Genomic DNA, 24,723 nt, shown 5'->3' with positions numbered 1-24,723 from the left:
TAGTACAGTGCCGTGCACACAGTAAATGCTTAATAAATGCGATGGAATGAATGAATGTAGGAAGCACTTAGGAGAGTACAGTAGAACAATAAAATATACACATCCCATTTCCACAATGAGCTTACAGACTAGAGGAGGAGACAGACATTAATATAAAGAAATAAATTACGGATATGTACATAAGTGCTGTGGGGCTGTGAGGGGGGATGAATAAAGGAAGCAAGTCAGGGTGGCGCAGAAGGGAGTGGAACAAAAAGAAAAGAGGGCTTAGTCAGGGAAGGCCTCTTGGAGGAGATGTGCCTTCACTAGGGCTTTGAATAGAGGGAGGGAAAGTAATTGTTGGATATGAAGTGGGAGTGTGTTCCAGGACATGGGTGAGAGGTCGGCGGCGAGAGAGGAGAGATCAAGGTACAGTGAGGGTGGCATTAGAAAAGCAAAGTGTGTGGGCCGGCAACGTGGCTCAGTGGAAAGAGTCAGACATCATGGGTTCAAATCCCGGCTCCGCCAACTGTCAGCTGTGTGAGTTTGGGCAAGTCACTTCACTTCTCTGTGCCTCAGTTCCCTCATCTGGAAAGTGGGGATTAAGACCGTGAGCCCCACATGGGACAACCTGATCACCTTGTATACCCCCAGCGCTTAGAACAGTGCTTTGCACATAGTAAGTGCTTAACAAATACCATCATTATTATTATTATTATTAGGAGAGCAGCAAATTGAGGTAGGAGGGGGCAAGGTGATTGAATGCTTTAAAGGCGATGGTGAGGTGTTTCTGTTTGATGTGACGGTGGGTGGGCAACCACTTGAGGCTTCTGAGGAGTGGGGGAATATGGGCTGAACATTTTTGTAGAAAAATGATCCAGATGGCAGAGTGAAATATGGACTGGATTGGGGAGAGACAGGAAGCAGGGAGGTTGGCAAGGAGGCTGATGGAATAATCAAGGTGGGATGGGATAAGTGCTTGGATTAACATGGTAGCAGTCTGGATGGAGAAGAAAGGTTGGATTTTTAGCAGCGTTTGTGGAGGTTGAACTGACAGGATTTAGTGATAGATTGGATATATGGGTTGAATGAGAGAGGAATCAAGGATAGAGCCAAGAGCCAAGGTTGTGCACCTGTGAGACAGGAAGGATGGTGGTGCTGTCTAGAGTGATGGGAAGGACAGGGTTTGGGTGGGAATTTAATTTAATTATGGTATTTGTTAAATACTTACAATGTGCCAAGCACTGTTCTAGATGCTGAGGTAGGTACAAGGAGTCGGGTTGTCCCAGTGGGGCTCACAGTCTTAATCTCCGTTTTCGTGGCTCAGTGGAAAGAGCACGGGTTTTGGAGTCAGAGGTCATGGGTTCAAATCCTGGCTCTGCCAATTGTCAGTTGTGTGACTTTGGGCAAGTCACTTCACTTCTTTGTGCTTGTTACCTCATTTGTAAAATGGGGATTAAGACTGTGCCCCTGTGGGACAACCTGATCACCTTGTAACCTCCCCAGCGCTTAGCACAGTGCTTTGCATATAATAAGTGCTTAATAAATACCATCATCAGTATTATTATTATTATTATTATTACAAATGAGGTAACTGAGGCTCAGAGAAGTGAAGTTGTTGGCCCAAGGTCACACAGCAGACAAAGTGGCAGAGCTGGGATTAGAACCCACGTCCTCTGGCTCCCAAGCCCATGCTGTTTCCGTTAAGCCACACTGCTTCTTAAGATAAGGAGTTCTGTTTTTGACGTGTTGAGTTTGAGGTGACGGCAGGACATTCAAGTAGTGATTGATGTCTTGGAGGCAGGAGGAGATGCGAGAGTGCAGAGAGGGAGTGAGATCAGGGCTGGAGAAGTGGATTTGGGAATCATCCCCAGAGAAATCATAGTTGAAGCTGTGGGAATGAATAGCTTCTCCAAGGGAGTGGGGGAAGATGGAGAATAGAAGGGGATCGAGAACTGAGTCTTGGGAGACCCCCACAGTTAGGGGGTGGGAGGCAGAGGAGGCACCCGGGGTAGGAGGAGACCCAGGAGAGGTCAGTGTCCATGAAACCGAGGTTGAATAATGTTTCCAAGAGGGTGGTCAACAGTGTCGAAGGCAACCGAGAGGTCGAGGAAGATCAGGATGGAGTAAAGACCGTCGGATTTGGCAAGATCACCACAATTATGATTTTTCAAACTGAGGCCGGAGGCCTGGAATTAGGAAGGAGTGGAGTGGCAGGCAAGCATGCTGTCCTGATTGTAGTCGTTTGATTCGATGTATGTTCGTTGTTCTTATTGGATTGTTGAGAATTCCAGTAAGCTACTGGAGGGCAGAGGCCACGTATAGCATTTTGCATCGTATTTTCCCGAGAGGCCACGGAGAGTCCTCCGGCACACTGGACGAAGGGATGCTTCTGGTGCTCTGTATGTCACATCGTATATGTCGAGGGCATTTCTGTTCAGGGACCACTGAATCCCAGAGCCGTTGAGTTCCTCTCCCGGTTTCATGAGCCCTGTGGGAGCTGTGGGGAGTGCTTTAAAAAACAAAAGAAAACATAAAATCACCTGATTCCATATTGGCACCACACAGGATATAAAGTGGGAAGATTTGTGACCTAGTGGAAAGAGCATGGGCCCAGGCGTCAGAGGACCCGGGTTCTAATCTCGGCTTGGCCACATGTCTGCTATGGGACCTTGGGCAAGTCACTTCACTTCCCTGGGTCTCAGTTGCCTACTTCGACTGTGAGCCCCATGTGGAACAGGGACTGTGACCAACTTGATTATCTTGTATGTAACCTGGGGCTTAGAACAGTGCTTGACATGTAAAAAGGCTTAACAAATGCCATTATTATTATGTTGCTGACTTGTACTTCCCAAGCACTTAGTACAGTGCTCTGCACACAGTAAGCGCTCAATAAATACGATTGAATGACTGAATGAATGGTGCTAACCTGGCCAACACCCACCATTAGTTGCCCCAAATTAGTGTTAACCAAGTGAAAATCGAATCTCTCGTCTTTTTGAGTGGAACAGGCTTGCTGCAAAGGAATAATCTTGTGATCATGGGATGTGCTCTGAGCTAATAATAACCGTAATAATTATGGTCTTTGTTAAGCACTTTTTACATGCTAAACACTGTACCAAGCACTGGGATAGATGCAAGATAAACAGGTCCCACATGAGGCTCACAGTCTAGGCTGGAGAACAGGCATTGCTTCCCCATCTTTCAGGTGCGGGAATGGAGGTACAGAGAAGTGAATTGCCTTGCCCAAGGAAAACAGACGATAAGTGGCAGAGCCGGGATTTGAACCCAAGTCATCCGACTCCCAGGCCTGTTCTCTATTCATTAGGCCCCACTGCTTCACTGGGAAGCTAGTTCTCTACGGAGTCATTTGGGTGAGGGAAGTGTCTTGAGCTATACTCGCCTTGGTACAATCAGTCAATCAACCATATTTATTGAGCACTTCCTGTGTGCAGAACACTGTATTAAGCGCTTGGGAGTGTACAATGTCTGTTTCCCCCTCTAGACTGTAAGCTCGTTGTGGGCAAGGAAAGTATCTGCTAACTCTGTTACTTTAAATTCTCCCAATCGCTTTCTACAGTGTTCCACATATAGTAAGTGCTCAATAAATACATTGATTGGCCGATTGATACAATATAATGGAGTTGGTAGGCAAGCACAGAACATCTAGTAACCAAGGAAAATAGTCTCCCCCCTGAATGAGAACCTGGAGGAACAGGAAATCCAGATCTCTCCAGAAGATCTGGAAGGTAGGGTAGGGTGGGATGTGTGTGTGAGGCAAAATCCCGAGTTGCTTTTTAAATCAAAGTTAACAGATGTTTGGACTTGGGGCAGCCAGAATATTTCTGTTCAAGATAGATCCTGTGTGCGATATCGCTGGGATATCATTTTGGCTCTGTTCCCTGAGGCCATTCTTCGGGCTTGGAAAGGTCTTTTCATTTAAAAAAAATCTCATAATTACCACAGTAACCTCTCTTTTTTTCTTTTCTCTTTTCTGTCACTGCCATTTCAGTGATGGAGAGAAGATAGCTCAGTGCAAGGGAGTGTGGGTTAGAGAGTTCAGCTGGAGCATGGTTGTGGTGAGGGTAGGTGCCGCTGACAAAATTTAATGTTTTCCAGCTTGGGGACAGACCATCTCCTCCAGACAGGTGCTTCTAACTATTGGGATTGGGTTTGCCCGCAGGCAGTAGGATAGGAACCAGGGCCATGCTACCCTGCTTTTATGTGGTTTATTATGCAGTCTAACAGGTTTGGGAAAATAATAAGGATACTGGTACTTGTTAAGTGCTTAATGTGTGCCTGGTACTGTACTGAGTGCCTGAGGAGGTAAAAGGTAATCAGATCCCTCGTGGAGCTCACAGTCTTAAGTAGGAGGAAGAACAAGGTGTTGAGGGAACTGAGGCACAGAGAAGTGAAGTGATTTACCCAAGGTCACACAGCAGGTGTGTGGCAGAGAGCCAAGAGTCGAACCCAGGTCCTCGGGCTCCTAGGTCTGCGCTCTTTCCACTAGGCCACACTGCTTCCTTAGTGGTGGGTGTTTTGTGACTAAATGGAGAGTGGGCTGCGTTTCTTTTCATCGGTATGTTTGTTGTGAGTTTTCATGAAGGTATTCAGTGTTAGTAATATTATAATGATAATAGCAATGGTATTAAGCGCTTATTATATTCACATACTTTACTAGAGGAGCAGTGTGGCCTAGTGGAAAGCGTGTGGAGCTGGGAGTCAGAAGGCCTGGGTTCTAATCCCATCTCTGCTATTTGCCTACCGTATCAACCGGGACAAATCACTTACGTTTCTGGGATTCAGTTTCCTCATCTGTAAAATGGGGGTGCAATATGTGATCCTTATGTGGGAGAAGAACTATACTGACCTGATTATCGTGTATCTGCTCCCCCTGCTTAGTACAGTGCTTAGCACATAATAAGCACTTAAACACCACAATTACGATTATTACTATACTTAGATTGGGCACAGTTTCCGTCCCATTTGGGGCTCATAGAATAAGCAGGAGGAACAACAGGTATTTAATTTTTTAATCCCCATTCTACAGATGAGGAAACTGAGGCCCAGAGAAGTTGTGACGTCTCTAAGCCACCCAGCAGCCAGTGGCAGAGCCCGGATTAGAACCCAGATCGCCAACTCCCAGGCCTGTGATGCCATTCTGGGTGCCACTATGATTTTTGACATTCCATCGAGCTCGTTGTGGACAGGGAGTTGTTCAGTTGTCGCCTCCCAGGTGCTTAGTACAGTGCTTTGCACACAGTAAGCGCTCAATAAATACAATTGAATGAGTGAATGAATGAATTGTATCAGAGATATCCGTAGTTCAGTTCAGTATTTGGTTCTCTGATCAGGGAAATCCATTCATCAGGCAAGGTTCCAGCAACAAAAATGCCCCCAAACCTCCAACTTTGATGAAATAGATCGTCTCTCACCAGTATCCAAATAGTCTTCAAGAAAGAGTAATTTTAGCTCCAAAGTAACGCGCCCCTAACAGGAGGGAATTGGCAGATCCTCTAAGGAAGTCAGTTATAAGGTGTGTTAAACCCGCAAAAGATATTAACTTCAAACTCTTCAATTCCAGAAGGATGCGTTTCACCACTCTGCACGTTCAGCTAAAAATATGCTGAAGAGCCAATTACATAAGATCATGGAAGAAAAAGTGTAGCTCCAACCCTGCGAGGGATAAATGGGAAAATAAGATTCCCAATGAAGGGTGGTCATATGACAGACCCTTTTCATCTCTTAACAATTAAGTAGTGTGCGCTGCTGCTGGGGCGTTTATGAAGGGGTGTTAAAAAGAAAATCCTCCTCTCCAAAGTACCCAGGGAGACAGAATGTTCTGAACCGGTAAGCCATTGATCTGACCAGCTCCAGGGGAGTTTGGGGTGATGGGGAACGATTTTAAAAGTCAGGAAGGGGAGGGATGAGGAGGGAGAGTTGAAGGAAGAGTTGAGGGAGCAGAGTGAGAGAGGCTAAGAGATGGAGATGTTATCTGATGGCCAAATTATCTAGCAATCATATTTTCTTGGGTGCTTTCTGTGTTCAGAACACTGTACTGAGTGTTTTTGCAAGGACAGCCGTGTTAGCAGACGCGATCTCTGCCCTCAAGAATTTTACAGTCTAATGGAATTGAGTCGCCGGGACGGTTGATACATTCATTTTACTTCCAGGGAAAAAAACTTCCCTATGACTCAATAAAAATACATTACTGTCTCTTTATTACTCATCTGTAATTGACTGAGTATGTAGTTCTGGGTAATTTGGGTAAAAATAGAGTAACCAGCCTTGATTCAAGAATCAATCTCCCATTTATAACACTTTTTCCTGTGAGAAAAATCGGTTCCGATTTATGTTTCACATCGAGACGCCAATTTCAGGAACCAATGGTATCATAAATGCTGGGAAGCAGTGAGGCCTAATGGAAAGAGCACGGGTCTGGAAGGGAGAGGACCTGGGTTCTATTCCAAGCTCCTCTACGTGTCTGCTCTGTGACCTTGAGCAAGTCACTTAATTTCTCTGGGCCTCAGTGCCCTCACCTGCAGAATGGGGATTCAGTACCCGTGCCCTCTCCTACTTAAACTGTGTATCCCATATGGGACCCGATTATCTTGTACCTGCCCCAGAGCTTAGTGTAGGGCTTGACACATGGTAAGCGCTTAACAAATATCATTATTATGGAGGTGTGTCCCAAGACATTTAAGACAAAGTAGGAAAGCTAAGATTATGTGAGTGTAGTTACAATGAGAAGCACAAGTTGGGTGATTAAGTAGCCAGTACATAATTAAGGTGATACGGAATGGCGTGCAGAAGTTTCTAAAAAAAGCTATTTCCAATTTAACTGCCTTCAGCTCTGCTGAACAGTTCACATAAGTGAAATTGATTATGACAGTAGTTTTTCACACACACACACACACACACATTCACACACACTCACAAACTCTCTCTCTCACGCCCCCCCCTCAATTTTCCTTTCCAACATCTGTAAAGTTGATATTTCTCCTTGCCTTTCCCAAGACTTGTTTTGAGCCTGACGGTAGTAGTGGTGACCATCACTCAGCCAAACTATACATTGTCTAGAACATTTTCTGCGGGCCGTGGATGATGAATGAATTTCTGAAGTTCCCTTCCTGGATTACGAGTGAATCAGGAGAGAGCCTGTTGCACAAAGTGAGTGCTCAGTAAATAGCCTTGATTGATTGCAGTGTTCTCTCTATATAAAAGCTTGGAGTTTTAGCCACTTTCTTTTAATGATGTATGTTAAGGGCTTACTATGTACTAAGAGCTGGGGTAGATGCAAGATAATCAGGTTGGAGATAGTCCCAGTCCCACATGGAATTCACAGTCTACACAGAGTAAATGCTCAGTAAATACGATTGGTTGATTGATTGATTAATACCGCTTTTATAGAAGAAGTTACTGAGACACAGAGAAGTGAAATAATTTGCCCAAGTTCACACAGTGGACAAGTGGCAGAGCTGGGATTAGAATCCAGATCCTTCAGACTCCCAGTCCTGTTCTACATTCATTAGGCCATGCTGCTTTCCAAAGTCCTGCATCAAGAGTTCGGGCCTCTGCTACGGTACCTTCCTCTGTATTCCCCAAATGTGCCTTTCTCAACGGGGAGTTTATAGGGGCGGAGGATGTTTACTGCTATTTATTGAGTGCCTATTATGTGCAGAGCACTGGACTAAACAGGTGGGAGAATGCAATACAGCAGAGTTAGCAGACATGTTCCCTGCCCATTGTCTCTGAGCTATTTGGATCTTGGAAGAACAGATGATTTAGGGGTTCTCGTTCCCTCCCGCTGCGATGGAGAAGAGGCATCAAGGGTAGAATGAGATTTGGCCTTTCTCCTGGAAAGATTGCTTTCTTCCCAACAGGATTTGATCTGTCCTTGACCAGCCTCAGTGCGAAAACACCACAGTTTTCTTGGCATTCACCTCATTCAAGCACCCAGTGCAGTACTCTCCACATAGTAAGTGCTCAGTAAATACCATTGATATATTGATATATATATATATATATATATATATATTTGCTTGTATCCACCCCACCACTTAGTACAGTGCCTGACACATAGTAAGCTCTAAAGAAATACCATAATTATTATGTTATATATATTCGTATTTTTGGTATTAAGCGCTCACTATGTGCCAGTGACTGTAGTAAGCACTGGGACAGATTACAAGATAGTCAAGGCAGTCTTAATCCCCATGTTACAGATGAGGTAACCGAGGCCCAGAGAATAATAATAAGAATAATGATGGTATTTGTTAAGCGTTTTCTATGTGCCAAGCACAGAGTGACTTGTTCCGAATTGGACAATTGGTGGAGCTGGGCTCCCGGGCCCCTGATAAAGCAGATTCCCGGGGATCTGAAGCACACACGTGACAAGGAGCTGCTTCCCTCCCAGCCCCCAATTTACTGCCATCCATGGGCGAGTCAGTGTAGGCCTCCCGGATACTTCTCCGATCGAATCTATGCTGGCGGGCCCTCTCTCTTGTCCTACGTCCTGTCAGAGTGACGGCTGTGAGTCTTGTCCTCTCTCCTTCCCCAGCAGTGACTTCTAATTCTCTCGCCAAGGAGAGCCAAGAGGCTTGACTTTGCAGAGGAAGAGTTAGGCGTGCATCAAAGTCAGCATCGGTGTCGGTATCCGAGCGCTAACCCACTCAGCAGATTCACTCCAATGGATGAGAAGCTCTAAATTAGTTCTAGATTTTGGGCTGACCTTTCCTTTACTGCATAGATGTGGTCTTTGACCTGCCTTTCCTATTTTCTAGCTGAACCAAGGGTTTCTTGTGACCTCTTTTTTCTCTTTTTAATGGTATTTGATAAGTGTTTACTATGTGCCAGGCACTGTATTAAACACTGGGGTAGATAAAAGTTAATCAGGTTGGACACAGTCCATTTCCAACCTGATTTTGTTCATTCATTCAATTGTATTGAGCGTTTACTGTGTGCGAAGCACTCTACGAAGTGCTTGAGAGAGTACAGTACGATAACACATTCCTGCCCGCAACGAGCTCACAGTCTAGAACTGTCTGTCTCCCTCTCTAGACTGTAAGCCCATTATGTAAGCTCCCCCTCTAGCCCCGCTCCAGCCAGACTGATTGATTATCCTTGGTCGATTGGAGAATTTTTCCAATCAGAGACCATCCCTGATCACTACGAGACCATTGTCAAGAGCTCTCTGACCCTCTGGATAAATACCACTGATCTTGGGGCTATTGATGAATAATGTCTGTGGTATTTGTTAAGTACTTATTGTGTGCCAAGAACTAGGGTAAACTCAAGGTAATCAGGGTACAGTCCCTGACCTACATGGGACTCAGTTTAAAGGGGAGAGAGAACGGGTATTTTACCTCCATTTTGCAATCGATCAATCAATCGTGTTTATTAAGGCGCTTACTATGTGCAGAGTACTGTACTAAGCACTTGGGAGAGTACAACATAACAGACTTAGCAGACATGTCCCCTGCCCATAACAAGCTTACAATCAATCAGTGGTATTCACTGAACACTTTCTGTGTCAATAGCACTGTCCTGAGCGCTTGGGAAAATACAACAGAGCTGGGAGGTGCAGTCTCTGCCCACAACGAGCTTACAGTCTGCAGAAGAGGAAACCGAGGCATAGAGAGGTGACTTGCCCAAAGTCACCCCCTCTAGACTGTAAGCTCGTTGAAAGCAGGGAATTAGTTTATTGTTATATTGTACTCACCCAAGTGCTTAGTACAGTGCTGTACACACAGTAAGCACTTAATAAATCCATTTGACTCCTGACAAAATCAAAGTCACAAAGTGGTTTCTTGATTCCCCTTCCTGTGCTTTATCCAGTAAAGCCCCCCACACTGATTATTATTGATTATTTCTGGTCAGGACAACTTTTTTTTATTATTCAAGTACTTCAAGTGCCTATTCCAGTGCACTTCACCAAGGGTACTCTCAATAAATGCTCTTGCTGCTGCTCCTAATACTATCACTACTAGTAATAGTTGTCGTTCTGGTTAATGATAATTGTGGTATTTGTAAGGTGCTTACTACTACCACCAATCTATCATTGTTTTTGAGCGCTTATGGTGTGCAGATCACTGTACTAAGCGCTTGAGAGAGTACAACACCACAGTATAATACAATAATATATAATACTGTAACGGATTTGTCTCTCCTTTAAGTATTTGGTGACTCCTTCAAGATCTGTCACCTGATTCCCCGAGACCAGAACTTTAGTTTTTTTGTTTGTTTGTGTTGTTTTTTATAGGATTTGTTAATTGTCTTATATGTGAAGCCACTGAGGAGCAGAGCTTCTAAGAGGCAAATAGCAGAACTAAGGCTATAAGCCAGGTTTCCCGACTTCAGTCTGGTGCTCTTTTCATTTGCCTACAGGGCTTTCCCTTTAGCATTATAGCTTTTCTGTGGTGACGACACTGGGAAAGGCGGCCGAGTCTTTTAAATACGAGGTAGAGCGTGTGGAAGCGAAGACGCAATCACCGATTTTAGGAAACGGATCTGTCCGCTCACGCAAATTGACATGATAATTTCCCAAAACAACTTGGCATCTCTCAGAATGCCTCTAGAGACAAGAACTAAAGGGCTGATCAATATTGCATTTCATTTGTATCCTCAAGCCAAGAAAATAGGAAAGAAATGTTTGTTATCCAGAAGGAGAACTCCAGGTTTCCAGGTATCTGTGAATTAGTATTGGCTGTCCTGGACAAACCTTTGTGTTATTATAATTTAAAAAACGTTGGAGGAATATTAAGTATGGTGTCTGCACCTCGTGAGTTTTGAATCCTAAAAATAAAGAACATCGTGTTAATAAAAAATTTCATTCCCTATAAAGTGGTGTGGAAACAGCAGCATCTAAGGCAGAGACCATTTCCTGGGAATTCGTGACAAACTGAGCCAATTACTTACTCAAAAATGGTTACTGCAGTGACATACTGAAGAGCAGGGTGGCAGAGAAGCAGCATGGCCTAGTGGATAGAGCACGGGCCTGGGAATCAGAAGATCCTGGATTCTAATCCTGTCTCTGCCACTTGTCTGCTGTGTAACCTTGGGAAATCACTTCACTTCTCTGTGCCTCAGTTACCTCATATGGAAAATGAGATGAAGACTGAGCACTCTGTCAACCCAATTATCTTGTATCTCCCCCAGCCCTTAGAACAGTGCCTGGCACACAGTAAGCACTTAAAAATACCATTAAAATATTGGGCATATGATCAGGGAGCACTGCTTTAATTGCTGTAAGGTGCTCTTAGAGAGGTAAGAAGTTTGAAGAATTACTGACCCAATGCTAGCAGCTGGAATTAGTTAGTTTTGATGGTCCCATAATTCTTTTCCGTTAAGCATTGGTTAGTAAAGTGGGACCAGAGTTAATTTTTTTTAAAATTTTTTTAAGCACCAGGGTCAGGTCACACAATTCTGAAATTTAATTGATGACTCAAACTTTGGTGGGGCAGGAGAAAGAAGCTAGGGCAAAGGGAGGGAGAATGGAAGAAGAGGAATAGAGGGGAAGCAGCATGGCCTAGTGGAAAGAGCACATGCCTGGAAGTCAGGGGACCTTTGCCACTGGTCTGCTGGGTGACCTTGGGCAGTCATGGACTTTCTCTGTGCCTCAGTTCCCTCATCTCTAAAAAGAGGGTTAAACTCTTCTCCCCTCCTTCAGAGACTCTGAGCCCCAGGTGGGATGGGGACTGAGTCTGACCTGATGAACCCACATCTACCCCAGTGCTTAGTACATAATAAGTGCTTAACCAGTACCACTAAAATAAAATGATGAGCAGCTGAAGGGAGTATTGCAGTCCAGCAAAAGGATGAAGTCGGATGGAAAGTGCCCTTGCCTTTTGGTTCAGAAACCAGTTCGTTTCTGGAGCTGATCACTGAAGTCCCAGGCCAGAACACTTTTGGCTGGTGAGAACTGGTCTGGTAGATCTGAACTTGTGATAGGACAGTCTCTAAGTCCTGCTGGGACAGACCGTGGGGAGAGTGAACGTTTGAAGGATCCGTGCCCATTCTAAAAAGATTCCATCTGGGAGAGTCAAGAAGGCAGTCAGTCATATTTATTGAACACTTGATGTCTACTAAGTGCTCGGGCGAGTACCATACAACAATAAACAGACCCATTCCCTGCCCACAACAAGCTTACAGTGTAGATGGGAAGAAAGATATTCATTCATTCAATCGTATTTATTGAGCACTTATTGTGTGCAGAGCGTTGTACTACGAACTTGGAAAGTACAATTCGGCAACATATAGAGACAGTCCCTACCCAACAATGGGCTCACAGTCTAGAAGGGGGACGATATTTAGGTATTAATCTAAATAAATAAATTAAGCATATGGATATAAGGGCTATGGGGTTGGGAGGGGGGATGAATAAAAGGAGCAAGTCAGGGTGACGCAGAAGGGAGTGGGAGAAGAGGAAAGGAGGGCTTCGAGAAGGCCTCTTGGAGGAGATGTACCGTCAGTAAGGCTTTGAAGGGAGAGATATATTAGACCTCTTTCTTGCTGATGATGATCATATTTATTTGGCACCATCTCCCAAGCACTGTGAGCCCTGGGGTAGATGCAAGGTAATGAGATCAGGCACAGTCCCTGTCCCACATGTAGCTCACAGTCTAAAGAGGCGGGAGAACAGCTATTGTATTGCCATTGTAGTGGTGAGGAAACTAAGGCACAGACAAGTTGAGTGACTTGTCCAAAGTCCAGGGTCACGCAGCAAGCCAATTGCAGAGCCAGGATCAGAACCCAAGTTCCGTCCTCTATCCATTCATGCAAAATTACTCAGTTTAAGTGAAGATCTTAAATTGAGAAGCAGTGTGGGCTAGTGGAAGAGAGCATAAGCCCGGGAGTCAGAGGTCCTAGGATCTAATCCTGCTACTTGTCTGCAGGGTGACTTTGGGCGAGTCACTTAACTTCTCTACACCTCGGTTTCCTCAACTGTAAAATGTTGGGAGATTCGATACCTGTTCTCCCTCCAGTTTAGACTGTGAATCTTGTATGCTATAAGCAATTCCTGGCACGCAGTAAGAGCTTAACAAATACCTCAACTATATATTATTGTTTCGTTCACCTGCAGGGGAATATTTTATAGTGCTTGTAAAAAGGACCCGCACCAGTCTGATCTTTCTGCTATCTCTTATTCTTTCTGCCGCAGGTATACAAACTGCTGACAGACTCACTACATGCTTAGTCTCATCTTGATCTCATCGAATAATGTTAGTATAGTGTAATACCTTAAAGAACCCATCAGCTAATGTAAATAGACATTGGTATGTAAGAGAAGTCATAGCTCCCTCTGTTGAATTAAATATGTGTGGCTTCCAGAATCAAAATAAAATTGACCTTGGGAGGCTATTTTAGGAGAGTCTAGCATCAGAATGTGTAGAATAGTTCAAGAAACTTGATGTAATTTTGGTTTTCCGGATACCTGGTTTACATCCCAAGGTGTTTTTTATATTTTGTTCATCTCTCCATATGGAGCTATCACTAATCCTGTCTTCCCCCAATTTTATTTTTAGATTGTGAGTCCCCTCCCCCTCAGTATTTACTGAGCACTTACTGTGTCCAGAGCACTGTACTAAGCGCTTGGGAGAGTCCAGTACAGCAGAGTTGGCAGACACATTCCCAAGCCACTGGGAACTCACAGTCCAATGGGGGAGGCAGACGTTAAAATTAAACTGTTTAAATGCTGTGGGGCTGAGGGTAGGGTGAATATCAAGTGCTTAAAGGGTTCAGATTCAGTAGGAGAAAGGAGATGAGGACTTAGGTTGGGAAGGCTTCTTGGAGGAAGTGAGATTTTAATGAGGCTTTAAAGGTGGGAACAGTGGTGGTCTGTCATATCTGAAGAGGGAGAAAGTTCTAGGCCAGAGGGAGAATGTGGGTTAAGGGTTAGCAGTGAGGTAGATGTGATCGATGTATACTAAGCAGGTTGATGTTGAAAGAGCTAGGTATACGAGCTGGATTGTAGTAGGAAATCAATGAGGTAAGATAGGAGGGTCAAACTTTATATTAATTTCTGTCTCCCCTCCTAGACTGTAAACTTGCTGTGGGCAGGAAATGTGTCTTTTTATTATAGTGTACTCTCCCAAGTGCTTAGTACAGTGCTTTGCATGCAGTAAGTGCTCAATAAATATGATTGAATGAAATGAATGCTTTAAAGTCAGTGGTATGGATGGGCGATCTTTGGAGGTTTTTGAGGAGTGGGGAGATGTGAACTGAGCATTTTTTGGAGAAAAATGATCCGAGCAATAAAGTATGGACTGGAGAGACAAGGAGGTCAGTGAGGAGGCTGAGGCAATAGTTAAACGCAGGATATGATTTGTGCGTAAATCAGCACAGTAGCAGTTTGGATGAAAAGGAAAGGGTGAATTTTAGTAAAGCTGTGAAGGTAGAACAAACAGGATTTGGTGGCAGAGCAAATGTATGGTTTGAATGAGAGAGGTGAGTTAAGGATAATGCCAAAGTTATGAGCTCGTGAGACAAGGAGGGTATTGGTGCTGTCTAATAATAATAATAATGATGATGATGATGGCATTTATTAAGCGCTTACTATGTGCAAAGCACTGTTCTAAGCGCTGAGGAGGTTATAAGGAGATCAGGTTGTCCCATGGGGGGTCTACAGGGATAGTCAGAAGGGCAGGGTTTGGGTGGGAAGATGAGAAGTTCTGTTTTGCACCTGTTCAATTTGAGGTGTAGGAATGTCCCGAAGGCAGGAGAAACTTGAAGGCTTAGTGAAGGAGAGAGGTCAGGGCTAGAGGTGTAAATTTGGGAATCATCTGTGTAGAGATGGTAGTCAAAGTCATGGGAGCAAATGGCTTCTCTGAGGGAGAGGGTGTAGATGGACAATAGAAGGGGACCCAGAACTGCGCCTTGAGGGCCCCCTCCACACTTAGAAGGTGGAAGGCAGAGGAGGAACCTGTGAAAGAGACCGAGAAGGAGCAGCCGGAGAGATTGAAAGAGAACCAGGAAAGGACCTTGTCAGTGAAGCCAAAACCGTATAGTGTTTCCAGGAGAAGAGGGTGGTCGACTGTGGAAAAGGCAGCTGAGGAGGATTAGAGTGGAGAAGAGGCCTGTCGGATTTGACAAGAGGAAGGTCATCCGTGAGCTTAGAGAGGGCAATTTTCGAGGAGTGAAGAGGGCAGAAGCTAGATCGGAGGGGGCCGAGGAGCGAATTCAAGGAAAGGAAGAGGTGGCAGCGGCTGTAGACAACTCAAGGAGTTTGGAGTCGGATGGTAGGAGGGAGATGGAGTGTTAACTGGAGGGAGACGTAGAGTCGAGAGAGAGGCTACTGAAACTTCTCTACCTCGTGGTCTTGTAGAAACGAGGGCAGTATGCAGATTGGAGGGTGCCTATTAACGCTGTTATATTGCGCTCTCCCAAGCACTTAGTACAGTGCTGTGCACATAGTAAGCACTCAGTAAGTATGAGACCTTTTCCTCTTGGCTGGGTCATCACAACACTATGTTAAGAAATATTTGGACAGTGTTAACAGCCATTGGAAAACGTTTAGTACATATTTACTATTCTATTTATTTTATTAATGATGTGCATATAGCTTTAATTCTATTTGTTCGGACAATTTTGACACCAGTCTATATGTTTTGTTTTGTTTTCTGTCTCCCCCTTCTAGACTATGAGCCCATTGTTGGGTAGGGACCGTCTCTATATGTTGCCAACTTGTACTTCCCAAGCGCTTAGTACAGTGCTCTGCATGCAGTAAGTGCTCAATAAATATGATTGAATGAATCAAATCAATCATACAGCATACACGGATCACATTGCCTGGAACAAACAAGATTTTCACAGCATGCTGCCGGTGTGAACAAAGGCGGGGGGCATTTTTTGATCATTTTTTGTCACAGAGAATTAGGATTTTCTAACTTGCTACTGAGGCATTTAATGTTACTTTAGAAGGCAAGTGTAACTTGGCAGAAAAAAAAACACGAATTGTTTCTCTAGGTCACCAGATTTTAAGGGTACTCCGTGGGAAATCACTCTAATCAGCATAGTAAATTTATTATTAATAATAATGATGATAATTGTGGTACTTGTTAAGCACTTACTAAGTGGCAAGCACTGTTCTAAGTGCTGGGGTAGGTACAAGATAATCAGGTTATACACAGTCCCGTTTCCTCAGGAGGCTCACAGTCTTATATCCCCATTTTACAGATGAGGGAACTGCAGCATGGAGAAGCCAAGTGACTTACCCAAAGTCCACAGCAGACATATGGTGGAGCCGGGATTAGAACCCACATCCTTTGACTCCCAGCCCCCTGCTTTTTCCACTAAGCCACGCCGCTCCAGATTTTGCCGAGGCTTTTGTTGTTCCTTGAGGGCAACGGTGGTAAAAACCAGAACATACAATGAACATTTGACATTTCACATGTGAAGTACAGCAAAAGAGGAGAACCTCTTCCGTAGAATTCCACAAGGCCTGAGAACTAGTTCTGCTTGTGAAATGGAGAGTTCACACCTGGAGAAGTCCATCTGTTTGAATATGGTTGTGTGTGTTTGAGGTTTGGTATGTATATTTTGAGGTTAAGATGTTACGGAGTGGGGGGAAACTTTTTTTTTTTTTTACAATCACTTCTTAATAATGTATCTTTTAAAACTCAGAAATGATTTTGAAAGGAAATCTTTTGGAAACAGTCATTCTCAAACAGCCAGGCTACTTTCAGTTTCATTGTAGATTTTTAGTCTGAAGAAGAGGAGGAGGGCTTCTGAAGATAGCTCTGATTCAAACTTAGTTCAGTGCCCTGCACACAGTAAGCACTCAGTTAACAAGTTAACCAGTCAGTCAATCATATTTATTGAGCGCTTTGTAGAGTAGAAAATTACAAAAACATTCTCTGCCCACATTGGCCATACAGTCTAGATTGATTGATCAAGCTGAAATTAGTGGACTAATGATTTTGCAAAGTGCTGCCTTTTTTTCTTAGTTCACATTCAGTAGGTTGGTGTCCTGCAAAATGGTGAACTCCTTGAGGGCAGGGATCAATAATTCAATGGTATTTATTTAGTGCTTACTATGTGCACAGCACTGTACTAAGCACTTGGAAGAGTACAATACTACAGAATTTAGCAGACATGTTCTCTTAGTTCAGTACTCTGCACACAATAACTGCTCAATAAAGACTTGTTTATGGTTTTGTTTTTTAACTTGCCCGTGTGGAATATACACCAATTGCCAGGACTCTGAGAATTTCTATAATAATAATAATGATTATGGTATTTGTTAAACGCTTACTATGTGCCAAGCACTGTTCTAAACACTAGGTAAATACAAGTTAACCAGGTCGGACACAGTCCTTGTCCCACATGGGGCTCACACTCTTATCCCCATTTTACAGACGAGGTAACTGGGGCCCAGAGAAATGAAGTGACTTGCTCAAGGTCACACAGGAGACATGTGCCGGAGCCAGGATTAGAACTCAAGTCCTTCTGACTCATCTTCTCACCTTCTGACACCCTCAAAGCCTTTATTGAAGGCACCTCTCCCCCGACTAAGCCCTCATTTCCTCTTTTCCCACTCCCTTCTCTGTCACCCTGATTTGCTCCCCTTACTCACCCCTCTCTCAGCCTCAGAGCACTTACCTACCTGTCAGTAGTTTATTTATTTACATTAATTTCTGTATGTATATATGTATATATGTTTGTACATATTTATTACTCTATTTATTTTACTTGTACATATCTATTCTATTTATTTTATTTTGTTAGTATGTTTGGTTTTGTTCTCCGTCTCCCCCTTTTAGACTGTGAGCCCACTGTTGGGTAGGGACTGTCTCTATACGTTGCCAACTTGTACTTCCCAAGTGCTTAGTACAGTGCTCTGCAATCAAATACGATTGATTGATTGTCTCCCCCTTTAGACTGTGAGCTCGTTACGGGCAGAGAACGTGTCTACCCACTCTGTTGTATTGTACTCCCCCAAGCGCATAGAACTGTTCTGTGGACACAGGAAACGCTCAGTAAATATGAATGACTGCTTGGCTTAAATGAGGCAACTACCTCTATCCCGGAATTTCATTTCTGTAGCACCCATTTTTCAGTTAGGTTAAAGTCAGAAGGAATTGTAGCCCTGTAGTACTGTGGCTGCAGTACTGTGTCCAACCTGATTACCTTGTATCTACCCCAGCGTTACAACAGTGTTTGGCACATAGTAAGTGCTTAACAAATACCACAATTATTATTATTGTTATTAGGTACCTTCTCTGGTACAGTCACCAGATTAGAGGCTTTTGGAGGCCACAACGTAAAGAAGTTAAAGTTGATTGGCCCCTGTGTCACACCAGTAGTAGTGCTTACTGTATGCAGAGCACTGTACTAAGTGCTTGGGAGGGGACAATCAATATCTGTTGAATGCTTAGTGTGTGCAGTGCACTATATACTAAACTCCTGTGAGGGGTCAGTCAATCGTATTTATTGAAGTTTTACTGTGTGTAGAGTGCTGTACATAACTCTTGGGAGACTGAGCTGTTGTGAGCAGGGATTATCACTGTTTATAGTTGTATTGCTCTTTCCCAAGAGTGCTCACCTCCTCCAGGAGGCCTTCCCAGACTGAGCCCCCCTTTTCCTCTCCCCCTCCCCATCCCCCCGCCCTACCTCCTTCCCCTCCCCACAACACCTGTATATATGTTTGTACAGATTTATTACTCTATTTTACTTGTACATATTTACTATTCTATTTATTTTGTTAATGATGTGCATCTAGCTTTAGTTTATTCTGATGACTTGACACCTGTCCACATGTTTTGTTTTGTTGTCTGTCTCCCCCTTCTAGACTGTGAAGGGGTAGGGACCGTCTTTGTATGTTGTCAACTTGTACTTCCCAAGCGCTTAGTACAGTGCTCTGCACAGAGTAAGTGCTCAATAAATACGATTGAATGAATGAATGACACCATGGGCACATCTCTCCCAAAATGCCCCACTCTCCATCTGCAATAGTTCTGGTAGTGGATCCGTAGAGTTTTCTTACTAAAAATCCAGAAGTGGTTTACCATTGAGTCCTTCAGCGCAGTAAACTAGAGTTTCCACCCTTGACTCTCTCTCACACTGCTGCTGCCCAGCATGGGTGAGTTTTGGCCAAAGCTTGAAATGGAAGGGTATGTCTCTACTTGACTCTCCCTCCCATAGCTGAGACTGGTAGAGTACTGGAAACTTTCCAGGTAAAACCCTGAGAGGGGAGAGGTGGAGACGTACATTAGTATAAATAAATAAATTACAGAGATGTGTATAAGTGCTGAAGGGCTGAGAGTGGGGTGAATACTGTGTGCCTGAAGGACACAGATCCAAGTGCATTGTAATGGAGAAGGCAGACAAGTTCCCTGCCCACAGTGAACACCAATGAAATATAAATGGCCCCTTCCCAATATCCAGATTTGGCAGTGTGCATTGACAGATGCCACCATTCCCTAGAAGTATTGGAATCACTAATGGAGTTGGAATTGAAAAGCATCAGTGCCTAGTGGATAGAGCCAGGAACTGGGTGTCAGAGGACATGGGTTCTAATCCTGCCTCTGCCACTTGTTTTCGGTGTGACCTTGGGAAAGTCCTTGAACTGCTCCGTGCCTCAGTTCCCCCATCTACAAAATACCTCTTGCCCCTCCTACTGAGACTGTGAGCCCCATGTGGGTCCTGATTATCTCTATAATCATAATGAATATTATGATGATAATGAATAATAATAATAATATTGGTATTTGTTAAGCGCTTACTATGTGCGAGGCACTGTTCTAAGTGCTGGGGGGATACAAGGTGATGCAATATAAAAGACAGATTCCCTACCCACAACAAACTTACAGTCTAGAGGACTAGACTCCAGTCTAAAATCAGTTCATTGGCCGGCATAAAGCAATACAGCCATCTAGACTGTATGCTCATTGTTGGCAGTGCATGTCTACAACTCTGTTGTACTTTCCCAAGTGCTTAGTTCAGTGCTCTGCACACAGTAAGTGCTCAATAAAACCATTGATTGATTAAGAGAGCTCTTCTAGAGAGACCTGAACCCTTGCCCCCACAGTGGTTCTGAATTCTGGGATTCCTTATTTCTTTTCTCACGAGGCTGGCTGATAGAAGGACACCAGTTGCCTTGCTGTCCAATAGAATAGTGTTTGAGGACTTTGTTTTACACCCCCCTCCCAAATTATGGGGGCTCCTTAATGCTTTCACTGTCTCAAGCAGTGTTTTTTTTTTTTTCTCAATGGTATTTGGCAATCACTCAATCGGTCATATTTATTAAGTGCTTGTTATGTGCAGAGAACTGTTTTAAGTGCTTGGGAGAGCACAGTACAACTGAATTAGTGGAGACATTCCCTCGTATGGTCCATATTCCAGGCACCCCAGGTCAAGCTAATCAGGTTAAACTGTTTCCATGGCCCACATGGGGCTCCCAAGCTTAATCCCCATTTTACCAAACGAGGTAAATTATTTATATTAATATCTGTCTCTCACTGTGGGCAGTGCATTTGTGTGTTTATTCTAATATTGTACTCTCCCAAGCGCTTAGTACAGTGCTCTGCACATAGTAAGCGATCATTAGATACGATCCAATGACTCCTTTCCCTCTAGGTGGTTAAATTCAACCTCTACTAAAGCTGTAGAGAACACGAAGTATCCCAGATTCTAAAGAGCCGAATCAGAGATGATGGACCGTATTTTCCATTTTCTTTCTTGTCAACACCTAAGAAACTAATTATGAAGCACTCTTTTAAAGCAGGGAATTTCCTGAAGACCCAGAAGGACCAGACAGCTTAAGGAGAAACTCTCCCTCTGAGTTCTGGTAGTGGCTTCGATTTTATTCATCCCAGTTTGGCCGTTTGATTACCGTTTGGTTTAACCAGTGAACACGTTTTTGAGACGATCCATTTTCACGACCAGACATCACACTTACAAACTTAGCTTCTCCTCCTAATGACTGACAGATAACTGAGGCCCAGAGAAGTGAGTGACTTGCCCAAGGCCTCATAGCACGCTTCCTGAGTGCAGAGCACTGTCCCAAGCGCTTGGGAGAGCGCAAGACAACAGAGTTGGTAGAAACATTCCCTTGCTCTCAAGAAGCTTGCAGTCTAGAGGGGCAAACAGACTTTGACATGAACTGTGAATATTCATTCAGTCGTGTTTATTGAGCGCTTACTGAGTTCAGAGCACTGTACTAAGCACTTATATGCATAAGTCCCATGGGACTGAGGGTAGGGTGAATATCAGTTGTTTAAATGGTATGAATCTGAGTGCAAGGGTGCCACAGAAGGGAGAGGGAGTAGGGGAAATGGGCAGGCTTCTTGGAGGAGGGGGGATTTTAATATAGCATTGAAAGTGGGGAGACTGGGAACGTACAGAGAGCTGGCCTGTTCATGTAAAGAGCTACACAGGCAGCCTAAAAATTTTGGCCTGGTGGCAAGTGGGTTTCAGAAATCCGGAATTCCCCTGAACTTGAAAGATGCCTTTGGCCCTAGCTTCCCCAGCCCAAGTTTGCGAGGAATGTAAGCTCCATGTGGGACAGGGACTATGTCTGACCTGATTAACTCTTACCTGTCCCAGCACTTAGAACAGTATATATATATATATATATATTATTAATATCTTATTATTATATATATAATTATATTTATTCTGATGGTATTGACACCTGTCTACTTGTTTTGTTTTGTTGTCTGTCTCCCCCTTCTTGACTGCAAGCCCATTGTTAGGTAGGGACCATCTCTATATGTTGCCGATTTGTACTTCCCAAGTGCTTAGTACAGTGCTCTGCACACAGTTAGCACTCAGTAAGTATGACTGAATGAATGAATGGTGTTGGACACATAGTAAGTGCTTAACAGGTACCATAATAATAACAACAACAATAATAATAATAACTGGTAAAATTGTCAAGGAATGGGGTTTAGAAAGTCCATCTGTCATAACATCTGTGGACTCTCAAGGTATTTGGGTCTGTTTTTGTTGGAAAAATCATTAAAGATAGACCGTATCTCCTTTTTCATGGGTCTGTTAGATTTAATGGTGAGCTGTTGAAATGTAATTAAGAAGGGTTGATGCTTTGGGAGGATAATCAGATGAAAATAAATAGGTTTAATTGAGAAAATATTTATATGCGTGCCTCACAGATGTCTTTGCATCCAGTGATACAGATGAATGAATGGTATCTTGTGCAGGGTCTCGCATCACTGAGTAAATCCTTTATTTATTCACTTTTCCAGCAATTTCTCTCTTCATTAATGACGCTAGTGTCAACTGAATTGTCTGATTCAGGATGGAATTACTCATATGAGTGGTTACAAATTTTGATGTTTAATGCATAAGAGCAGTTTCCACGTTCGTGCTGGAATCAGATTAGGAAAGAAATTTTCAAAAAGCCCAGAAAATAACTTTCAGAAACGGTCCAGCCGTAAACCAGCGAATGACACCCGATTTTGAGCCTACGATGTACTCTCGGTATTGTCAAGAAAAACATCTGTGTAATCTGCTGTGGGGAGAAAATGGATTTCTGCATCTTTTCTGGGTGGGAGTATTATTGTTTAGTATTTGTAGACTTGTGGAAGCAAATGAATGCTTCCTTTGGAGAAAACTGAAAAGATTAAGTTCAGAAGGTGCAAGAGGAGAGACTAGGGGGTGTTTGTGCAGGGTTGAAGCCATCTAAAGATTTGAATTCTCATTTAATTGAATGAAACCCCATGACGGCCTTCATTCACCCACTTCACCCCATTTTCTTTTTGACTTCTGAGGACCAACGCAGTATTTTTCACCTTTTCTCTTCATAGGTGTCATCTTTGGTTGAGCAGCCCTGCTTCCCTCTGTGTCGATAAACTGGGAAATATCTGCCTCTGGGATCACAGTTTTCCCAGTCAGGCTGACCCCAGCCTCCAAATAATTGAACATTTAAGTCCTTTATCATTCCACCTCTGACTTTCCAAGAAGTGCATATTCCTGGTCTTGTCCGCCCCCCAATGATTCATTCCTTCATATTTATTGAGCACTTACTGTGTGCAAAGGACCATACTAAGCACTTGGGAGAGTGCAGTACAACAATAAACAGCCACATTCCCTTCCCACAATGAGCTTAGAGATGTAACCCAAATCTCAAAATCCCCACTGGATCATCTTACTCCATGTTCATATATTGTGGAAGCAAATTGATGGTATTTAGCAGGTAGTTACTGTGTGCCAAGACTGTAGTTAGCATTTGAGAGAGTACAGTACAGTTGATAAATACGATCCTTACCTCTGAGTAACTTTCATTCAAGCAGGGTCACCTTAAAAGTCTTGGATAATTGGTCTGGAGAATGACCAAGCGGCCTGTCAGTCATTCTGTCATATACATTGAGTGCTTACTATGTGCAGAGCACTGTACTAAGTGCATGGGAAGTACCCTACAACAATAAACAGACACATTCTCCTCCCACAACGAGCTTACAGTCTAGAGAGGGAGATAGAAATTGATGATAATAATAATAATAATAATGGTATTTATTAAGTGCTTTTTGTGCCAGGCACTGTACAAAGCGCTGGGGTGGTTACATTAATATAAATAAATAAATTACAGATATGTATATAAATGCTATAGGGCTGAGGGATGAGTCAGTGGATGGACTTTGGTACTCTCCCCAGTGCTTAGTACAGTGCAGTCGGTTAATGGTACAATCAAAGGACTGATTGATTGGGCCCCTTGTTTTCGAATGTTCTGCATGGTTTTTTTGGTGGGGGATCACTGTGCTAAGGGCAATTTGAGTTGTTTGAAAAGCCTTCATGGCTCAGCCTTTTAATCACTTTACTATGGGTCTTTCACAGAATCCTGCCACGTCACAGAAGCTGGAAGTTTTGATGTTCCATTGACTCACAATGGAATGTCCTGACTTACCTGGTAAGGTCAGCTCTGAAGGCATCTTACTTAAGGGCTTAGAGGTTGTGAAACAGTGAAATATAGAAATTGCTCTCCCTTTCCCCGCCAACTCCTCAGCCTCCATATCGAGATTGTGGTGTGGGTTTTGTTTCCTTTGGAAGTGGTGATTTTGCCGAGTTTTCCTTTTAATCTGCATCGTCACGTAAGTCATACTTTCCCTTTTAAATGATGGGCTCTTTTATGAAATGCTCCAAGAGAATAGGGATGTATTTCCACACCCAATAGTCAATTTACCCAAGTGGCTCAGTACCCAGTTGGGTACTGAGGGGAGTAGAAGGAGGAGACTCATTTGTTATTTAATGAATCCACTTGGAGAAAAACAAATTCCGTGATAACAGCTGTAATATAGTGTAGTGAATGAGTATTAAAGAATCGTGGGGGATTTTGCTCATCGTCCTTTAATGCAGTAATGGGGAGGAGATGAATGCTGCTAAAGATTTAGGTATCAAATTTAAAATATATCAAATGAAATAAACTCCCATTCAGTGGGCCAGGATAGAGTTAAGGTTTCAGTCATATGCCCTTCAGGAAATCAATCAATCAGTCATATTTATTGAGTACTTACTATGTGCAGAGCACTGTACTGAGTGCGTGGGAGAATACAAGTCAAGAGAATTAGCAGAAACATTTCCTGCCCGTAATGAGTTTAAAGTCTAGAGGGGAAGACGGACATTAATATGAATGTTGTTTGCAATATGTAATTTAAAGATATGTCTATAAGTGCTGTAGGGTTGGGGGTGGGAAGAATATCAAGTGTCCAAAGGTAACGGATTGAAGTGCATAGGTGACGCAGAAGGGAAAGCGAGCCGGGGGACAAGAGGGCTTAATCGGGGAAGGCCTCT

The 24,723-nt window shown here is 43.5% G+C and overlaps 1 protein-coding gene across 10 annotated transcripts in view; it reads left to right on the top strand.

The window, feature by feature from the left end:
• Positions 1–24,723, top strand: part of BBX (BBX high mobility group box domain containing) — a 206,886-nt gene that overhangs the window by 74,782 nt on the left and 107,381 nt on the right. Inside the window, exon 2 of one of the 10 annotated variants that reach the window (XM_038766020.1) lies at positions 23,770–23,842. The exons of 8 other annotated variants lie outside the window; for them this stretch is intronic. The gene's annotated coding sequence lies outside the window, so the exon portion shown is untranslated. Of the gene's footprint in view, positions 1–23,769; positions 23,843–23,890; positions 24,024–24,723 lie in introns of those variants that run through there. One more of the 10 variants, XM_038766027.1, reaches the window with a different exon arrangement.

Source organism: Tachyglossus aculeatus, chromosome 24, assembly GCF_015852505.1.
Source record: "Tachyglossus aculeatus isolate mTacAcu1 chromosome 24, mTacAcu1.pri, whole genome shotgun sequence".
Taxonomy (NCBI): Eukaryota; Metazoa; Chordata; class Mammalia; order Monotremata; family Tachyglossidae; genus Tachyglossus; species Tachyglossus aculeatus.
This window is presented reverse-complemented; position numbering and strand designations above follow the sequence as displayed.